This window comes from Dermacentor andersoni, chromosome 1, assembly GCF_023375885.2.
Source record: "Dermacentor andersoni chromosome 1, qqDerAnde1_hic_scaffold, whole genome shotgun sequence".
NCBI classification, from domain to species: Eukaryota; Metazoa; Arthropoda; class Arachnida; order Ixodida; family Ixodidae; genus Dermacentor; species Dermacentor andersoni.
The window spans coordinates 170,503,439-170,523,238 of record NC_092814.1 but is presented as its reverse complement, the minus strand read 5'-3'; the positions used below and the strand labels follow the sequence as shown (position 1 = coordinate 170,523,238).

The following is a 19,800-nucleotide window of genomic DNA, read 5'->3' as shown; positions in this document are numbered from 1 at the left end:
TATTGAATAAAATAAGCACACACGCGAAATTCGATTTAGAAACCAGCCCGACACCGCTTGACAGGGCGACAAGACAAGAACTTACTCCGCTCGCTTGACTGTTTGTATCCAACGCCGCCTCCGTTCTTGTTCGTAGGGTTTAGATGGAAAGACGCAGAAGGATACATCCTCCCTCATCCCGACGTAGTTGTGGCACTTGTATACGCAACAGTACCGTCGGCGTCCTTTTGTTTTCCTTCGACTTTCAGCGCACGCAACGCCACTACCAGTAGCAATTTTCGTCCGCGGAAGCGGCTGAGTTGTGAACGTTCTGACCGCCAGGGCGGCGCTGTAGGTGTCGTGAAAACTCCAGCGCGAGCGCGCGGGCAGGCAGCGGTTTTTTTGTTCCGCGGGCAGTTTCGGCTTCTTGCGTTCGCAAAACTGATCGCTATCTCGTTACTAATCGCCTGTTCCTCGCTCGTTTAATGCTCACAGGGGTTGCCGTTTCCTTTTTGGGGAGGAGACTCGTAATATCTAATTGCCTCTGGTTGGCAATAAGATGAATACTAGCGGAAGTTTGTCACGTTTTGCTTTTTTGCCGTGCACACAACCACAGTTTTCTTGAGTGCGGTCACCTACGCAATTAGTTTACGCGATGGATGTAAATATTCTCGTGTGCACATATTCTAAAACGATAACAATGCATCAAATTTTGAATTCCTATAAGTTTATTCCTTTTTTTTAATTGTTATTCATGAATGAAGAGTACATTATACCAACGTAAAATATTTTTTTCTCACTTTACGTTCACCCTAGACAAATTACGGCAAATTTTTTTTCGAAATAGGTCCTTCAGAAAAATTGTAATCCGGAAAAAAATATCGACCCTCAAACGGTTAAACAGAACCTCAAGAGACCAGGGAAATTTGTTCTATTTATCAACAGTTCCATTTACTGTAAGCTGTATACGATTGCATGACGACAAAACGAACCAACAACCATGAGGATGGTGTTCTGTTTAAGCGATTTTAGTTTATAGAGATTCCGCCATTTTGACATGATTGGAAGCCATGTTGACTAGGTGCTCATTGCACCTGCACAGTATGCACCAATCTATGTATGACTATCTGCCTGTTAACCTCCCTGCCTTTCTCCGCATTATTTTCTCTCTCTCTACTATCTAATGAACCTCCATTGGAAGTAAATGCATCTGTTTTTGTACATCATCTCTTAATCATGTGCTAGCTGGCTACGTGAAATTGTAATTGAACATTGCATTGTTTTGTAATCACTGCAAAGCTGGACTTATCAGGACCCTCAAGTAGTGAAAGGAAAAAATTGTGATCTACCAGACTGTAGCAAGACCTACAAAGGAAACCCCCATAGGTTTTTCAGAAAGACAGCTGAAGTATTCGTCCTGGACCAAGAATCGAACCTGGGACCAATGCCTTACTGGAATAGTTGCTTTACTATACGATTGAAGCAGGAAGCTAGCAGTTTGCAGAGAGAAGTCAAATTAATCGATAACGCAAAGCACAGGGACATTCAATACAGCAAAACAGCTCTGCAGAAGTCCACAAGGTAGAGGAATGTGGTTTATGAAAGGATAAATTATTATCCACCAGCCTCAAGGGCTGCTGAGGAACTTATTTGCCATTCAGCGACTCTTTAGTGCGGCAAAACTGCTTGCTGGCATTCTTTCCCACAGACGCCAGAGTACCTGTCACTCTTAGCTTTAGCCAAAAACCCCAGGAATGCATGAAGCGGATGTGTTGCATTGCAACCAGCAGTTTGAGGGCCCTATAGGATAACATTTGTTGTGGAACCAATTGCCAATACGTTACAATTTGTGCAAAAGAGAGCTATGTTCCCTTTAAAAAAACATGCAGTGAAGTACAAAAAATGTACTTCATCTCCGAACGCCTGACAAGGTACACACTTAGGCAATCCTGGGCAATATCTTTACTCTTTATTCAGAGATACCCCGCTTTGCCAGGGGGCGTGCAAGCAGGGGGGTTACAACTTCGAAAAAAAAAAAAAAAAACATCTTTATTCGCACAGCACACTTGGTCAGAAGATAATCAATTCCACTCTGTTACAGTTTGGGCAAAAAATGAATTAGCATAAAGGTTCGTTCTAGTTCCGTATTCTCAAATTTTAAAGTCATGATCTGTTCTCTCAGGTACATAGTACGGTGGTTTAAAATAAGTCTCTCTATTAATTCCGGTTTTGTTATATATGCTAAAGAGCAATTTTAGACGCAGTTTTCTTCGGCGAGACGCGAGCGCTTCCCATCCGAGCTCACTTTTCATTGCAGTGCAGCTCTCATCTTGCTTGTATCGCCCAAGAACGAACCTTGCCGCTCTGTTCTCGATTTGATCGATCAAGGTTTTCTGGCAAGGGTCCTAAACACAACACGCATACTCCAAGATCGGACAAACGAATGAAATATAAGCAGTATTTTTTAGGGCAAAAGGTGAAGATTTCAAATTTTGCTGAATAAAATTTACATGCAAAATACATGCATCTTAGATACCCTTTCAGTATCCTGTATCTGTATCACAATACGTCTGGCAAAACATCAGTATCTGTATTTCCAATACATGAAAGAAAGTAGTGTGTATCATAAGATACAAGATACTGCTGTCGCAACATCACCATGCAAAACTATAAACTTTGGCTGAACTAAGCTTCTCAAGATGGGGACGTATTCCGGGACAATCACTTTTGGCGACAACTGTCGCCTCGGTGATACATGTAGTATTAGGCGTGCGCTACTTGCCTGGTTGAGCAAAATCTGACGACGTACTGTTCAACTAGCCAATCACCTCAGCCTATTTTGCTCAACCAGCCAATCAGCACGCGCCCGATGGATAAGGCGTGGCAAAAGCGATACTGTTGAAGTGGAGCACTGCAGAATACATTCCCTCATACGCTGCCACTAAGCCACCTGAATAAAACTAAAGGCAGTGACATTCTTTTATCTTTCCACCAGAGCCCTCCAGTGGGGGCAGGTGATCATGTCCGTGTGTCCCATAGTTTCTAAATAAATACCCTAGAGGGAAATGTGGCGCTAGTGTCTATGGGGGTTCTCATGAACGTTGCCTCAACCTACATGGGAATGATGGGAAGTACAGGCTTCAGATTGACTTTGGTCTTTAGAGGCGTTTGCTTGCGGCGCAGTAAACAAAGCTATACTCAAATATTATCGTGTAAAATTAATTTTATTTCTGCAGTACGTTATATAATGTACAACACGCTACATAAACTTTGTATGACTGAGATGGAAGCATGGTTTACTATGATTTGTCACCAGGACATACCACGGTATGCATACTTGAGCGATTCTGTTCCCGATTTAACGTACCACGGTATGCATACTTGAGCGATTCTGTTCCCGATTTAACGCCAAAGAATAATGATTTATTTTTGCAACAGCAATAATAACCGTGCATGTACTTATATAAAAATACTCATCAAGTATTTCTGGAAATAAAAATGTTGTATTGAGAGAAAGTGTTGCGCCCTTGAGCGGAATGCTACAAGTGTCTGCTACGACGCCTGCTCGCTGCAAACGTCAGACTTTTCTCGCAGACGACAGGCACTTGCAAACTCTCTCACTCTTTCGAAAGGCTGCGTCGGCTGTCACGATTGCTGAACGTCTTCAAGTACTTCTAAGCCAATCTGCTGCAGTGCTAGCTAGGATGCTAGTGGCCTCCTATGAGTATTTCGTCATATTTTATATTGACGTACCGCTTCCGAAGCGTTATGGCGTGGCTTTGCACTTACCCATTTTGCGACACTAGACTACAGCCAGGAAGCAGCAGCCTTTCCTACCACAAGTAAGTTTGTGTTCTCAAAGTCCTAAAACACGCATTTCAATGAGCACATAAACAAGCAATGCATAATGAAGCCCTCAATAAAATTTGATTGTCAAGCCACTAGAAGTACAACTGTATATGTCTTGTATCACTGGTGCCTTTTTCCTATTCTGAAGTTTCATAAAGCACGTAACGCTACAGTGCCAACCTAACACACTTAACAAACCAAGGTCCAAATGCTCAAAACATGTTCTTTCAACGTTTACGATGCTGTCGCTTTCTCGTCAGGGCTTTGATGCCACCGCGAAAAAAAAAAAAAAAAAAAACCCCATCGTCCCCGTCGCTGGCCTAGCACGCTCTCGCCACTTTGAGCAACATAACAAAGGCAGCGAGCTTTGCACTGCGCTGTCCCACTGCAGGTTATAGCAATTGCGCTTGGAGCGAAACCATAACTGCCAAAAAAATACTTGTAGACTAGTTTGCCAGTCACTAGAATGCCAATCCGAAGCCTAATAATAATAATATATGGGGTTTTACGTGCCAAAACCACTTTCTGATTATGAGGCACGCCGTAGTGGAGGACTCCGGAAATTTCGACCACCTGGGGTTCTTTAACGTGCACCTAAATCTAAGTACACGGGTGTTTTCGCATTTCGCCCCCATCGAAATGCGGCCGCCGTGGCCGAAATTCGATCCCGCGACCTCGTGCTCAGCAGCCCAACACCATAGCCACTGAGCAACCGCGGCGGGTAATCCGAAGCCTGTACTTCCCATCATTCACATGATGGTTGAACGATCACAGCGCCAGATTTTGCTCCAGGTATACTAATATGAAACTCTATGGTGTGTCCGTATTGGTAGAGCAGAGTCAAGTGGTGGTGCTCGCTGCAGTCTCGACAAAAACAAGTGCGCGAAAGTCTGCGCGCAGCCAACATTTTGTTTTCTTGTTTTTATAGTTGTGTTGGTGCGATGACACTTGCTCGGAGCCAGTGCACTATACTGCATGCACCAATGCCTGTGGCGTCTTTCGCGAAAATTTTGATGCCGCTATAGTGTAGTTATGAGGTTGCTCTTGTGTGGTGCTTTGTTACGAGTCTGAAGAATGCAAGAATGGTGTTGCCTTGCGTCTAGTGGCCTTTACACATCAGCGATTTGAGGGATCTTGTGGGTGTAAGTGACTGTTGTGAACCAAAGTGTGGATGACGCTGCTTCCGGGACACTTATGCATAAAGCGGCTATTTCGTGTACGTGATTGTTGCTCGCAAGCACCAAAAGCAACTTTTTGGACTACGTTACAGCAGTATTTAAGCTATCCTGCAGAGGCTTCTTATTCATGTAATTAGGTGGCGACCCACTAGCTGGTCTGCAAGCAGAATAGCGACTCCCTTCAATTACTAAAGTGCCAAGCGAATACCTATGACAGCGCAGTGTATAAAAAGGTTTCAGGTTAAACAGCTAAAGTAACCCCGATAAATTGTTTCAGAATGAAAACATACACTGAGCAAGAAACACACAAGTTTAGAGATACTATCAGACATTTCATTCAAATGAAACAAGGTCGGTTAGAGTTAGGAAATTTGCAAGCGAACATTTTTGTGCATATGTGTTTGCTGCTACATTACACCGATGTATAAGAAATTTCTGAATGTATCGAAGTATCTTAAGATACAAATGGAAAGTATCATATCAGATACAATAACTGCGATAGTATCTTATATATGTACCTCAAACACTCTTTTCCAGAGTATCTTCTATCGTATCATGATACAATTGCAAAATATCTTGCCCAGCCCTGCACTTAGACATAAAAATTATCTCTCTCTAGATTGCTTGGGATGCTGCCAATTAATAAAACTCCTTATAATGAATCAACAATTACACAAAAAGTCATCTAGATTTACTGGGGAAAAATGAAATTAATGGAGCCTGTTGCAGTGAACCATATATAACGAAATAATTTAGTGAAAGCTGCTTTCATGCTGTAGCACCTAGGAATTTCAGATTTTAAAAGGTTCATGCTTTCTGCAAATGTGAAGAGGAATGCGAGTGTGCATACAACTAGCTACAGCTGGAGTGTGTCACCTACGTAGGCAGCAATCAGCGTTCACAAATCCTGAGGCAAACCCAGTTGCATCGCAATGCAGCACTTGAGCCCGCATGTAAGATACGCTGACATATGGTCATTAGTTCACATAGTGCGTTACACTAAATTATGCAGTCATCAAATTGTGCATGCAAGCTTGGCACCACCGTTAGTTGCAAACCCCTTCTAATATGCAGCATCCGCTACTTAGTTTCACAAAGGCACCATCCTGATATCAAGTTCGTAATGGATGTGACCTTCACAGAGCAAATGGTGATGGGATGAATGCATACCTGCATTGAAAGCTGCAGCATCTCCATCCCTATTCTGCTGCAAGATGACCATACCAATGCTTAACTGAACAACCAAAAAGACAAGTGATAACACACAGGCGTACACCCTCGCCACTTTTCCTGTGTGCTTAGGAATGTGTGTGCCAAGTACACTTGAGGGTTTACAAAGCTCTTAGCAATGTTCGTAAGCGTTTCTTATTCTGTGGGCACTCACTCACTTTCTTCTAGTAAGTTGGGTCAAATCATCCATTTTATTAGAATGATCAAAATATGGTCTATAGCCAAGAGTGTTGTAGGCACAACTGCATAATGTCATTGACAAACACACATGCTACTCCAATACAAAAGCATTTATTTGAATCTTTAAAGTAAAACCACAACATCGAATTTAAGTCTCCATGATAAGTGTGCACATACAAACAGCAAATGAAGCATAAAAACAGGCGCACAACTTGCTCTGTAATGTTATGAACTAACCTCTGAGGATGAATCACTGCTTTGTGGCTTATTCACAGGGGAATAAAAACGGGCAGGAAAAACAAAACACGCCGTGTCCAAATGTATGTACACTGATTCAAAGCAGCTTAACTTAAATGTTACATGTTGGATGTGCAGCATATTGGCAACATGCACATGCTAGAGGAATAGCAGGCAAAACCTATCTCTCTTCACATGGTGACACATACAAGAGCTATTTTACAGGTCTAAAGAAAGCACAGGCCAGCTGGTCACAGCATGAACATGTTATGTTCAAAACACGTAGAACACACGTGATGTCATGTATAGAAAACATGTCTGCTGTGCTATAGCCAGCACTGCATTTCAATCACAGCATTAAAAAGAAAGGTTAAAAATGACGAACACGCATGTCCTGTGAAGAAACTAGTTCATACTGTGTTCAACACCACCACTGCCTGGAGCATGGCTGCTGACCCCATGACGTGAACAGGGCTCCACCCTAAAACAGTTAAAACAAGCAACACAACATATAAATATTTCTTGTTAAAATACCCATGCACAAGCACACAAAGCCAGCTATTCAAATTAACACACACAATTATTCTATACAGTATGTGCAGAAGAACAAAACTTCAATTCCAATCTTACTGTTAATACCCTTGATGACGCCAGACCACTTTTTCTACGACTAAAGAAAATGAGCCTCAACAATCTAATAGACCTTTTTCTGGCACACGAGCACCACCGACGGACGTGCAAGCACTTATGGGCGAATCATCAGCCACACTGAAGGCAAAATGCATGTGGTTATTTAGTTGGCTTGAATTTTGGTGTCACTGCACTTGCACTACGATTTTTTTTTTGGGGGGGGGGGGGGGGGGGCAGAGATGCTTACGGACAGAGGTATATATTTACGATTGACTAAGTAAAATTAACTCTAGGTACCGATGCGACTGGTCTACACAGAAAAGGTAGCATGTATGTGTCTGTTGCAGCATACTCGCTTCAATTCAAAGATAAAATGTATTTTTACCAGGCAGCAAAAGACCATATACATAAAATTTATCAATATGTTTTGTGGGGTTGCGCGACCCTCGCGCCTCCCCTGATGTTTTTCCCGCATAGCGCGTCTCCTGTAGTGCGGCTTCGCCGCACACGCGGCGGTCCGAGTGGTACAGGCGCAGTCCGAGAGATGGCGCTAGTGTTGCGCGGCTGCGGGGTTACCCTCGGCGGGAGAGACAAGGCGCGCTCTCTTGGGTCAGAGACAGCAAGCAGCACGGACGTGCCGTGCCGCGGGTGGAGCGACCCTCTTTCCCGGCGGGTCGGCGCGCGGCGGAGGACGTCTCCCGCGAGCGCGCGGCGACCGATGCATCTGCGAGACCGCCTCGCGTGGCCGCCTTCGAACGCGCCACGATTCGCGTGACTATACACGCGAACGACCAGGCGTTGGGATCCAGCATGGAGCGAACATATTCGCTCGCGAGGACGCGGTGAGTCGGACTTCTAGATTTGTCGCGCGCCTATCGGCATATTTTGGGGATAGCAACTCGGCTAGCTGGCATTGATCTATGAAAGGTGCAATAAATGCCCTTGTGACTGTTTGCACTACTGTGTTGTCGTTCCTTTGTCCCAAGAGTACGGAGGAGAAACCCGTATCTCCCACATCTGGCGCCCAACGTGGGGCTCTTGGGGCATCGGACGATAATTTTAAGTGTTGCTTCGTTCAAGACCTTTGTTTGAACCGAAGCGTAGGCCTAGCGTGGATTTTGATCGCTAGCGTCGGCGGCGTGCTTTCTTGAGCGAGGCGACGGTGGCTGTAGTGTGTTTGAACTTATCAGCATGCTAAGCCTTTTCGCAAGTGTTTTTTTTTAATGACATTCGTCGGTACGAGAGCCACGTGGTCTGCATCCTGGGAGAGCGAGGCTGAGTGCCCGCGGAGCAGTGGCAAGCCTGAAGCGAGTGAGTACGGAAGCCTCGTGGGTGGTCCGAATTTCTTATGTAAATAGCTTCTTCTATCTCTGACTCGGATGAAGTCGCGGCTCTGGGAGCCGGGTGGCCGCGGGCCACGGGTGCCACGACGGGCTGACTGGTATTGCGGCCTGGCACCGGGCGCTCCGACACCGTCTGGGACGGTGGGCGCCGTCAACTCGGATGCTGTGTGCACCGAGCGGAGTAGGACCACCTCACAGAGCTAACGTCTCCTCGCGGCTGCCTGTTTTGCGCCCATTTTGGGTGTTGTTTTTGGATGCCGGTTGTCAGAGTAGAGACGATTTAGGCCTAAGGCTTTACGAAGCTGCCTGTCGCACGTGGAGGGACACAACCTGGTGGACCGTGGCGTTGAGGCGTTGCAATTTGCTTCCCTCATTCTATTTAGCCTCGCACGAATTGAAATTACTCGTTCGGCTCAAGGAAGCGAGCTTCGTTCACGTGAACTTAGCATCTGAGTAGCTGCCCGATCTTTTGCTAGCCGAGTTGAACATCGTACCACGTGGGCGATGCGCATGCAGAATTCCTCTCCCTTGCACTACTGTAGTGTTTGCCGAGTGTTTTGAGTGTACGCAGCGTGATTGGAGTCACCCCTGGCTGGCTGTCACCTGCACATCGTCTGCGCGGCTGCCCCGGACTACGATCGAGTCACCCCGGGCGATGGTGATGCTGTGGCCAGTTACTTCGGTGGCCTCCTGCATCCAGCTCACAACCCTCGGCGGCGGACAAAGGAGCCAGCGGTCACCGACAGCTACGGCGGCTCTTGCCAGCAGGGCGCGTCGGCGCGAGCGACGCTTGCTCGTACCGACTACTGCGTCGTCGTCTCCGGAGTCCTGGCCTGGAATGATGCCGTCGAGTCTGCAAAGCTGCTGCTGTGACCGGCGGACGCCAGCGGTGTACCCAAGGACAGTCGGCTCGCATGTTATGGACAGCGTGTGGACATTTCCCCGGCGCGGCCACTGTTGCATGTACCACCTTGTTCGCGAAGCACGTGTTGATGTTAGACCGTGTCACATGTTTCGCCGGAATAAGAAGTGATTTAAGGTTGGGGGGATGTGGGGTTGCGCGACCCTCGCGCCTCCCCTGATGTTTTTCCCGCATAGCGCGTCTCCTGTAGTGCGGCTTCGCCGCACACGCGGCGGTCCGAGTGGTACAGGCGCAGTCCGAGAGATGGCGCTAGTGTTGCGCGGCTGCTAAAGCCCCTCAATTTTTCAAAAGTAGCGCCATTCTTAGATCTTTCCGCCACCCCGCTCACCCTGGCGCGTCCTCCTCCATGCCTCCTGTCGCCCCAGCCTCCTCTGCTCCCCCATTGGCCAATCTGTGTCACGTGGAAGTAGGCGCCGCGCTTTTGTATATTTTTTCTTTCCAGCGCGGAGCAGGCACCGCGCTTTTGTATATTTTTTCTTTCCAGCGCACGCCGACCTCCATTGTTGGGCCTGTGCGACGAAAGTACGGCAGGCGGACTGACGGAGTGCGTTAGCGTAATAGAATGTGTAGGGCCGAGAACTTAATTGCGATGCCATACTGCTGCGCCTTCGGTTGCCGCAACAGACACAGCGAGGGCAAAAAGCTTTTTGCTTTGCCGTCCGGCGGGCGCAACGCAAGAAGTGTGGATTCGCTGGATCGGGCGGGCTGACTTCGAGGAAGTGGCAAAGAACGCACGGCGTAGTGAAGTAAGGGCCACGGCTACTCACAACCTCTTATTTCGAGCCTAGTTCACGCCTTCCGCTTCGAAAAAGTGGGTGTTCATTCTCTGCGTGGTTTTTAGCGCGTTGCTTGACTTTTTCTTTCGAATGTGCTCTCTTTGTTTCATGTAGTTTCGTCTTGCGGTGAAATGCACGCATCTGCAGCTGGCCTGTGACATAAAAGCGACTTTATTCAGAGTGTGTTTTGAGCTCCACCAGAAGTTAGCACATTCTCGACGCTTTTGCAAGGCTCAATATGACTTACGATGCAGTCTTTCAGCTTCGAATGTACGCCCGCATGTATTGATTTGGTTTGTGGTGATTAACGTTTTTAACGTTCCGAAGCGACTAAAGCTAGGATGCAGGTCGTAGTGGATGGCTCCGGATAACTTTATCTAGCTCGCCTGGGGATGTTTAACGTGCTCTTTGATCGTAGAGTCGTACGTGGGCCGGTAAATTCCTCGTTGGCGTTTCATATACTCGCGCGGGCGCGCTAGCGCTGCTTTAGAAGTTGGCGCCTCGGCGCGATTGTATTTCTTCAATAAATTTTGTTTACTAGCTGTAACACTTTGTCATTATTTCGTATTGACGGCGCCTCCAGGGAACGAAAGCGGCAACAGGAACACCAAAGCTGGAACCTGGGCTGGATGGGGCTCGCCGAAGCCTGTGTATGCCAAGCGGGTATAAGATCGCGGACAGCCAATTTTGTATGCGAACATTCCCTGCGACGCCTGTATTATTTTAATGTCACGTGCTCTTCAGAGGCCTCCGTTAGCAATTACATGTGCCCTCCTGGAACAGTACTTGTAAAAAAGTACAATATGTCGTCACGATTACCAAAGCACCCTGCAATGAAAAAAAACGGCCCTGTTGCCAGGCATTGCTGACCGCACACAGCCATTCCGGCTGTGTGCGGTCAGCAATCTCTCACGCGCCCGCCGAACAAAAGTATCCTGCAGGTACGTAAATGAATCTACGAAACCACGTACACATATTTTCACGCTGTCAACACCTGAAACTTTGGTAATTGTGCGCGTGTTTGAGTACACCGCGTGCTTGCGTCGTGTTTCAGCAACACGAACTCTCAACGTCGCGCGCTTTACGCCTTAAATACGCCTTGAATAATGGTCCTTTCCTCTATTTCTTCCCCAATTCCAACACGAAATTCTAAGGGCCAGTTACCGACTGACGAAGAAAGATCTCGATTGAAAAAACTGCTCCGCAGGGCTCAAACGAACTTTTCTGCGGATTTCCTCCCGTAGCGTGTTAGCCGTCGTCTGCTACGGCAGGCCCACCACCGGCGGCGCCACCGTCGAGGCCGCGCCGAGCGGAGGAGGAGGGAAGTGAATGGCGCTACTTTGGGAGATTGAGGGGCTTTAGCGGCTGCGGGGTTACCCTCGGCGGGAGAGACAAGGCGCGCTCTCTTGGGTCAGAGACAGCAAGCAGCACGGACGTGCCGTGCCGCGGGTGGAGCGACCCTCTTTCCCGGCGGGTCGGCGCGCGGCGGAGGACGTCTCCCGCGAGCGCGCGGCGACCGATGCATCTGCGAGACCGCCTCGCGTGGCCGCCTTCGAACGCGCCACGATTCGCGTGACTATACACGCGAACGACCAGGCGTTGGGATCCAGCATGGAGCGAACATATTCGCTCGCGAGGACGCGGTGAGCCGGACTTCTAGATTTGTCGCGCGCCTATCGGCATATTTTGGGGATAGCAACTCGGCTAGCTGGCATTGATCTATGAAAGGTGCAATAAATGCCCTTGTGACTGTTTGCACTACTGTGTTGTCGTTCCTTTGTCCCAAGAGTACGGAGGAGAAACCCGTATCTCCCACAGTTTTAATAACTAAAAGGATGATTCCTTCGAAGTTACAGTGACACCAGAGGGTGGATGTCAAGAGGATATAGTAACTAAAGCTGCTTAATTAGATCTAGGCACATTGTAAATGGAAAATTCATGCTAGCTATCAATAAAAGAATTGTGGAGTGGCAACTCCGGCGTTTGAATGATTTCGGAATCACTCGCAATTTAAACTACTGGAATTGAACAGGAATAATTTGGGCACTAGTCTTGGCGTGCTAAATGCCGATTTGAAGCCAGACTACAAAACCAGGAAATTTATTCCAATTCTATCCTTACTACGTGTCAGCTCTGAGTATACCTATAGGTGAATACCTCTGCCGTGGTAATTATAAACAGTGTACTATACATTCCACTCTTATGAAAACCTTGATGCGATACAAGTTTGAAGTGTATTTAAAACCAACTTCTTAGTTGCCAAGACCAATTTGATGTAGCAAGAGTGTGCTGGACCTACGAAACAAGGATGGAGACATAAAACAATGACAAATGATTTCACTGGGTGAGCCCACGGTTATTCGGAGTACAGGCCATTTTCTTCCACACATTGTTTACAGATAAGCACAATTACAAAAATAGAAGCCCACTGGCTGTGCATAGATCACAAAGTCTTTCCAAAATCCCAACAGCGTTACTGACACTGTCCCAATACCACCTACTATTGTGCTCAGTATGATCTACAATGCACGAGCGTGTGGCAATGTGCTTTCCCAGGTTGGATAGCAGCACCGATTGGCTCCATGCCGACCTAAAGGGAGAGAGAGTTTAGCTATTCTCGTTTCGAACATCACCCCTTCATGTTTGATTTCATCATCTCCTCCAATCTAGCACAAAATAAACTATAAGGACAAACTGCACCCACCTTTGAGCTGTGTGTCAATCATTGCTGTACACTCTTTAGCTGGCAAAATAGTGCAAGAGACATCGAGTTGCAGCGACATCTATGTAGCATATGTTGCGATTGCGCGCAGAAAGAGGGAAAAGTCAAATGTAGGCATTCACTGGTAATACAGAAACCAGTATCATGACGTACCAAGGGGTGATAAACGAAGCATAATATTCTGAGGTGTTGGCAGTTTTAAATTTAACAAGCATTAATGATACCCAGCTCACACAAAAGGTGGCCAGCAGTTTGGTCTGGTTATTTATGCGAGACAAAGATTTCTGCCTCAAGCCTGGGAGAGAGGGCGAAAGCAGGCATGAAGTGGTGATGTTCGAAACAAAAGCGAAACAGTCTCGCTTTAAGTCGGGCACACGGGGCAATTATACAGTCTGGGAGGGCACTTGCAGCTCATATTGAGTGCGATAGTATGTGCTTCACTGTGCTTCACACAGAGTCTAGATGACTTTTCGTAATGCAATATTTGATGCTAATCATCTGGGCATAATAGTTTCCAGACATTGAAAAAGCTGACAGGATGACACGAACAGAAATCCTGTGACAAGCAAGCTTGCAAAAGGCACAAGACAGCAAGACTCTGCCTACAATCCTGGGCTACTATAGAGATATAGGTGTGACCTGTGCTGAATGCACAATTATGTGATATGCAAAAAACTATTTGTTAATTTGAATTCTGGTTTTGTATATGCCAGAACCACGATATGATTCTCGATAGTTTTAACCACCTGGTGTGCACAACACAAGTACATGAGATTATTGAATTTTGCCTCCATTGAATTGTGGTTGCCACCACTGGGATTTGATTCAGATATGTTGCAGCCATGACCTTTCTACAAAGGACATGTTTTGCTGTGGCCATGAAGTCTGCACAACATTTATTAACAGAGATGCCATTTGTATGCCTCCTGTTCAACAAGGATCCAAAAGAGAAATGTGAAATGGGTAGTGCTAGCTTTCTTGCATTGCTTTCAACGACTACGCATGATGTTGCAACAAATATTTCAGTGTTATTTTTGCACAGTGGCCACATATGTCATGAACTTGTTGCTGAAGGACAAGGCTACATGGTGATGCAATTCATAATTCGATATTGCTAGGCCAATAAAAGTTACAGTGAACTGAAGGTTCAGATTCGTTTTTCGGAGTTTCATTTTTTTCAGCTTTGCACACCGACTTACAGAGCACTTTGTATGTTCTTTCCAAACACGAGCAAAATGTTTGGTATCAATGCATTCGTATTGAATGGATCTAGCCGGTGATGCTATTTACTTATTGCTAAAGTTGTCTCCTAAATTCTAATTTCCACTAACTATAAATGAAAATTAGCAAAAATATTGCAATCAAGTTTAAATATTTTTTTTTTTTCAGGTTATCAGCGAGCTGAGAACAATAAAATTAGCATCACCAGCTAGAGCTACTCTCTGGCATTCTCGCCATATACTGTTTTTGCTTTTGACAAAGCGAAGTTTTTGAAAAGTCCGGAAAGAAATCTAAATTTCTGTATTAAAAACTTCGTATTATTTGTTCTAATGCAGTTATACAAAATCTAATTAGATCTTTGCAATCAGCAGAAAAAACTGAACAGTACTGTTAAATATCATCTAATTCACACCGAAATGAACAAAATTGGTTTTGGAACCCACGTCTCCCTTTAAGAGTCGAGATATCAGAGGTCTGGCACAAAATATTTTCAGAGAGAACTACATGGGTCAACACCACTGCCAATAAAAAGAAAAGAAAAAAATGTTGGCCTAACCGATATCTTCAGTTTCACAGGGGTTTATTAGGTATACAGTCAACGACTGAATTTTCGGACAAGCCCGATATTTCGGACGTCTTCGCGGCACTGCCACGAGCCCCATAGAATCAATGTATAAGGACATCTGAAGTTTCGGACGCTCGAACCCCCCGCCGTCCAATTTTCCGGACTTTTTGACGCGACGGAAGGTCATTTGGCTCCTCGCGCAGGAAATCAACTTGCAGCTGAAGCATATCACCGCTTTGAACCACAACTACCCAAATCTAGCCGTCACACACCGATTTGGTCTGGCCACGCTGGCTATGTTCATTGCCGCACTTCCGCCTCCGGCGGAGTTTCCAGAGCGGCGCCATTTCATTTGTTTGCGTAGGCTTCGTTTTGGCTAGCGTGGTGTGTGGTTGTGCTGTTGTGTCAAGTGTGCTCTGCGATGCTAGGCCTAGGTGCTTCGACGCTCGTCTGCGAACTCCACTGTTCGCAACTTGAGAATTTCGCTTGCCTTCGATGGCCCCCAACTCCGTCGACCTCGCCGATGGCATCGAAGCGCGGAAAGCAGTACCGTCGGTTAACGATGGAGAAGAAAGCCGCCATGATAAAGCAAGTCGTGAGCGGCCCATCACAGGCTGACGTGAGCAAGGAGTCAGGTTGTGGGGGATTCAGAAGACTCCGATGTTGAAAATGAGGAGTCAATGCCTGCGCCGCCTACAAGCGCCCAGTTGACGCGAGGATTGTTGACTCTTTCATCGGTGTACAGTGCTGACATGACCCTTGCTCAGATCGAGGTGAATATGATCGCATGCAACCGGAACGCCGTCCAAATAACAATCAACAAGTTCTTCAAGCCACTGCAGCAATAAAACCGGCTGCCCGACGATGCACATGTACATAATAAACCGGCAGTCGGCTGCATACCGAGTTTTTGAATGCGTATCTTTATAGCCACTTCACTGATGCTTTGGCAGGGTTGCGGAAACCTGGTACTTCGCCCTTTACCTCTAGATCCGAGAAAAAAGAAAAAAAAAAGTGTGTTTTTTGCATGCATTCATTTTTTCGGACTACCTGAATTTTAGGACGTTTTTACGTTCCCTAGAGGGTCCGAAAAGTCGGTCGTTGACTGTATTTTGTACTCTGCTTTACTCGAGTAAGAACAGTTTCTAAATAAATAAATAAAATTAAATTCTGGGGTCTTACATGCCAAAACAACAATTTGAATGTGAGGCACGCTGTAGTGGGGGGCTGGATTAAATTGGACCATCTGCACTTCTTTGACACACACCCAATACTCTGTAGAAGGGCGTTTTTGCATTTTGCCCCTACGAAAGAATTGAAGATTTCTAGAAATGATGACTTTTAATTAGAAGTCACTTGTGTCGAAGTGTGAGAGGTGGTAGTGAACTGCCTACGTGTACTCGTCAGCTAAAGTGAGCCTAATTTCAGTGTTTACGAGCCAGCAGCTGTAGGCTAGTACAGTCAACGACCGATTTTTCGGACCCTCCAGGGAAAGTAAAAACGTCCGAAAATTCAGGCAGTCCGAAAAAATGAATGCATGCAAAAAAACTCACTTTTTTTTTTCTCTTTTTCTCGGATCTAGAGGTAAAGGGCGAAGTACCAGGCTTCCGAAACCCTGCCAAAGCATCAATGAAGGTGCTATAAAAAGAGGCGTTCAAAAACTGTATGCAGCCGACTGCCGGTTTATTATGTACATGCGCATCGTCGGGCAGCCAGTGTTATTCTGCAGTGGCTTGAAGAACTTGTTGATTGTTGTTTGGACGGCGTTCCGGTTGCATGCGATCATATTCGCCTTGATCTGAGCAAGGGTCATGTCAGCACTGTACACCGATGAAAGAGTCAACAATGCTTGCGTCAACTCGGCGATTGTAGGCGGCACGGGCATTGGCTCCTCATTTTCAACATCGGAGTCTTCCGAATCCCCCACAACCTGATGGACTATTCCCTCGTCAGTCAGTTCTGCGCAGAAGTTGAGCTCGTTGTCAGCGTCAACAAACTGTTCAAAAGTTATTTCCGTGGGCACGGTACTGCTTTCCGCACTTCGATGCCATCGGCGAGGACGACGAAGACGAAGTGGGGGCCATCGAAGGCAAGCGAAATCCTCAAGTTGCGAACAGTGGAGTTCGCTGACGAGCGTCGAAGCACCTAGGCCTAGCGTCGCAGAGCACACTTGACACAACAGCACAACCACACACCACGCTAGCCAAAACATGGCCTACGCCTGCCTGTGCAAACAAACGAAATAGCGCCGCTTCGGAAACTCCGGCCATTTGCGGCGATGAACATAGCCAGCGTGGCCAGACCAAATCGGTGTGTGACGGCTAGATTCGGCTAGTTGTGGTTCAAAGCGGCAATATGCTTCGGCTGCTAGTCGATTTCCTTCGCAAGGGCGCTGCGTGAGGAGCCAAAGGACCTTCCGTCACGTCAAAAAGTCCGGAAAATGGGACGGCGGGGGGTTCGAGCGTCCGAAACTTCAGATGTCCTTATACATTGATTCTATGGGGCTCGTAGCGGTGCCGCGAAGACGTCCGAAATATCGGGCATGTCCGAAAATTCAGTCGTTGACTGTATTTACCAAAGTGGTGCACCTACTTGTCTGAAAATACCATCAAGCTTGTATAGAAATAAATGAAAGAGGGACAAAAATATATTTACCCCGTAAACCTGCTTACCTATAGTTATTTTTGATGTTTTCATCGTTTTTGTGATCACCTATGGGTTACACAACAATATATGCGAAGTTCCCCCATTTCACACCACCATTGACCTAAATTTTGTATAGAACAAACCTTTTTCGCCGGATTATCACAGTCCGTTATAATGATTGTCAACTGTATATTTGGGGACCACTTTGCCAAATATACCAAACAAGCCAAGAACTGAATGGCTGAGTGTCGCGGTACTGCCATGTACCCATAATTTATACGAACGTCTGAAATTTCGGATGCAAAAAGTCTTTGCCGTCCAACTTTTCTGAAATCTTTTTGCAATGACCACAGGTCCGAAATGGCCTTAATCGAAGCCACCACCACCTCCATTTTGATTATCACACCGCCCCAAGCCGGCGCTCTCGCACGCAGATCTACTGTCAGCCATAGCCACACCGTGGCAACGCTAGGCCTAGCTACTTCGACGTTCGTTACCAAGCTTCTTGGTGCTCGGTGCCATGTTCATTGTAATAATTCGCCGCTGTTAGCGATGGCGCCAACTATGCCTTTGTAATCTTCGTCAATGGCTTCAGAGCGCGGAAGGCTTGGCGCATTGCATAATGCTGGTTCCAGAAAGTCAACTTCGCCCAAATACAGCAATCTTACGTGGCGAAGCATACCAAAAGTTCAAAGGGGAAATTGTCACGGGACATGGCACGTTTCCTTTAATTATATGTGCGTCTCCTGTCACAGTACAAGCACCGATACACCTAATAACCGACTGTAATTTGTAAACACGTGCAAATAAATCTTGTGGAACTTCTTTAATTTGAACTTCTTTTCATTAACGAAGTATCGACGTTCGACTGTAATATAAAATTTCCTTCATTCAAACAAATGAACTTTCTTTGAACCCAAATGAACGAGACTGAATTGTACCAAACTATTGATGTCCACACATTGGCAACATGCACCGATTAGTCTGCACTTGTTACAATGGACCCATGCACAACAGACTTTCGGTTACAACGGTCCATATTTCAACCTTAGTTTACCTATTTTATTAATGCAACGAAGTTCGCTTTGAACAAACCGTGCTACAACGGACTATCGGCTACAGCGGACTTTTGTCGTGTTCAACACGGGCCAACAACTGACTTCAAGGGTCAGCCGACAATCGCGGCTCAATATCATGCGCACGCGAGAAAGGAAAGCGGGGTGGAAGTACGCAGTCTTCTTTCGCCGGGTGTAAAGCACGGGTGGGACGCGAGGGACAGGGCGGTTCTACTCCTGCGGCAGCTGCTTACAGCGCGGGCGCCATATCTCGAAAGCAATTGCCAATGTGGATAAAGTGTGCTCCAGCACGGGTGTCGTATCTTGAAAAGGATCTACGATGCGGTTGAAGTGTGCCCAGTGCCGGTGGCTTCATACGCGCTGTGCTTTCGATGTTTGGTTCACGTTGAAGGTAGGGACAGCACGAAGGTCAATTCGCTCGCCGCTGCTACCACGCTTCCTCACTCCAACGCTTTAAAATTAAAAATTAAATTATGGGGTTTTACGTGCCAAAACCACTTTCTCATTATGAGGCACGCCGTAGTGGAGGACTCCGGAAATTTCGACCACCTGGGGTTCTTTAACGTGCACCTAAATCTAAGTACACTGGTGTTTTCGCATACTCCAACGCTTTGACAGCAACTTTCCGTGGTCATGAGCGAGATGTGTTCATGTTCACCTGTGCCCGGATGACACCGTGCTTGTTAATTTAATTAGTAAGCAAATTTTTACAACTTTATACGGCCGATAAAACTACTATCCTTACTTCGCATAGCTGTCTACGAAATTGCTATCACAATCGATGCTTCGCCTCATGGGTGAAACAGCAACTTTTTTTTTTTTTCGTCAGTCGCCCTCTGCAATAATGTTGTTACACATCGCGACCAAAGTTTCGGAAGTGCGGTGTTTCAGATATTACGGACTTCGGATAAAACGGACATCTTTTGTTGGATTATCAGGGTCTGTTGTAAGGGCAGTCTACTGTACTTGGACTCACTTATGGCTACGGAGTGAGCAAGAGTGAATGCCAATCTACAGTTGTGCGAGGCCCGTCCGTGTGTAAGGCAATTTGGAGTGCGAAAATTTTCACAGAAGTTTCACTAGGCATCAAGCGTGTACTCACATGGTCGGCAATTGCTGCAAGCTGCCACTAGATGGCACCATCGTTACCACCAGACTCCACCGGATCAGGTGGCATGGATATAGCATGCTTCAAAAGAATAGGCTGTGCTGCAGCGTGTTTAGCTGCATTATGCTTCCAGGAGTA

The 19,800-nt window shown here is 46.4% G+C and overlaps 1 protein-coding gene across 1 annotated transcript in view; it reads right to left on the bottom strand.

Moving 5' to 3' along the window:
* Positions 1 to 6,508: 6,508 nt before the first annotated feature.
* Positions 6,509 to 19,800, bottom strand: part of dre4 (SPT16 homolog, facilitates chromatin remodeling subunit dre4) — a 170,454-nt gene continuing 157,162 nt past the window's right edge. The window contains exon 26 of the mRNA XM_050195378.3: positions 6,509 to 7,134. The gene's annotated coding sequence lies outside the window, so the exon portion shown is untranslated. The remainder of the gene's footprint in view (positions 7,135 to 19,800) is intronic.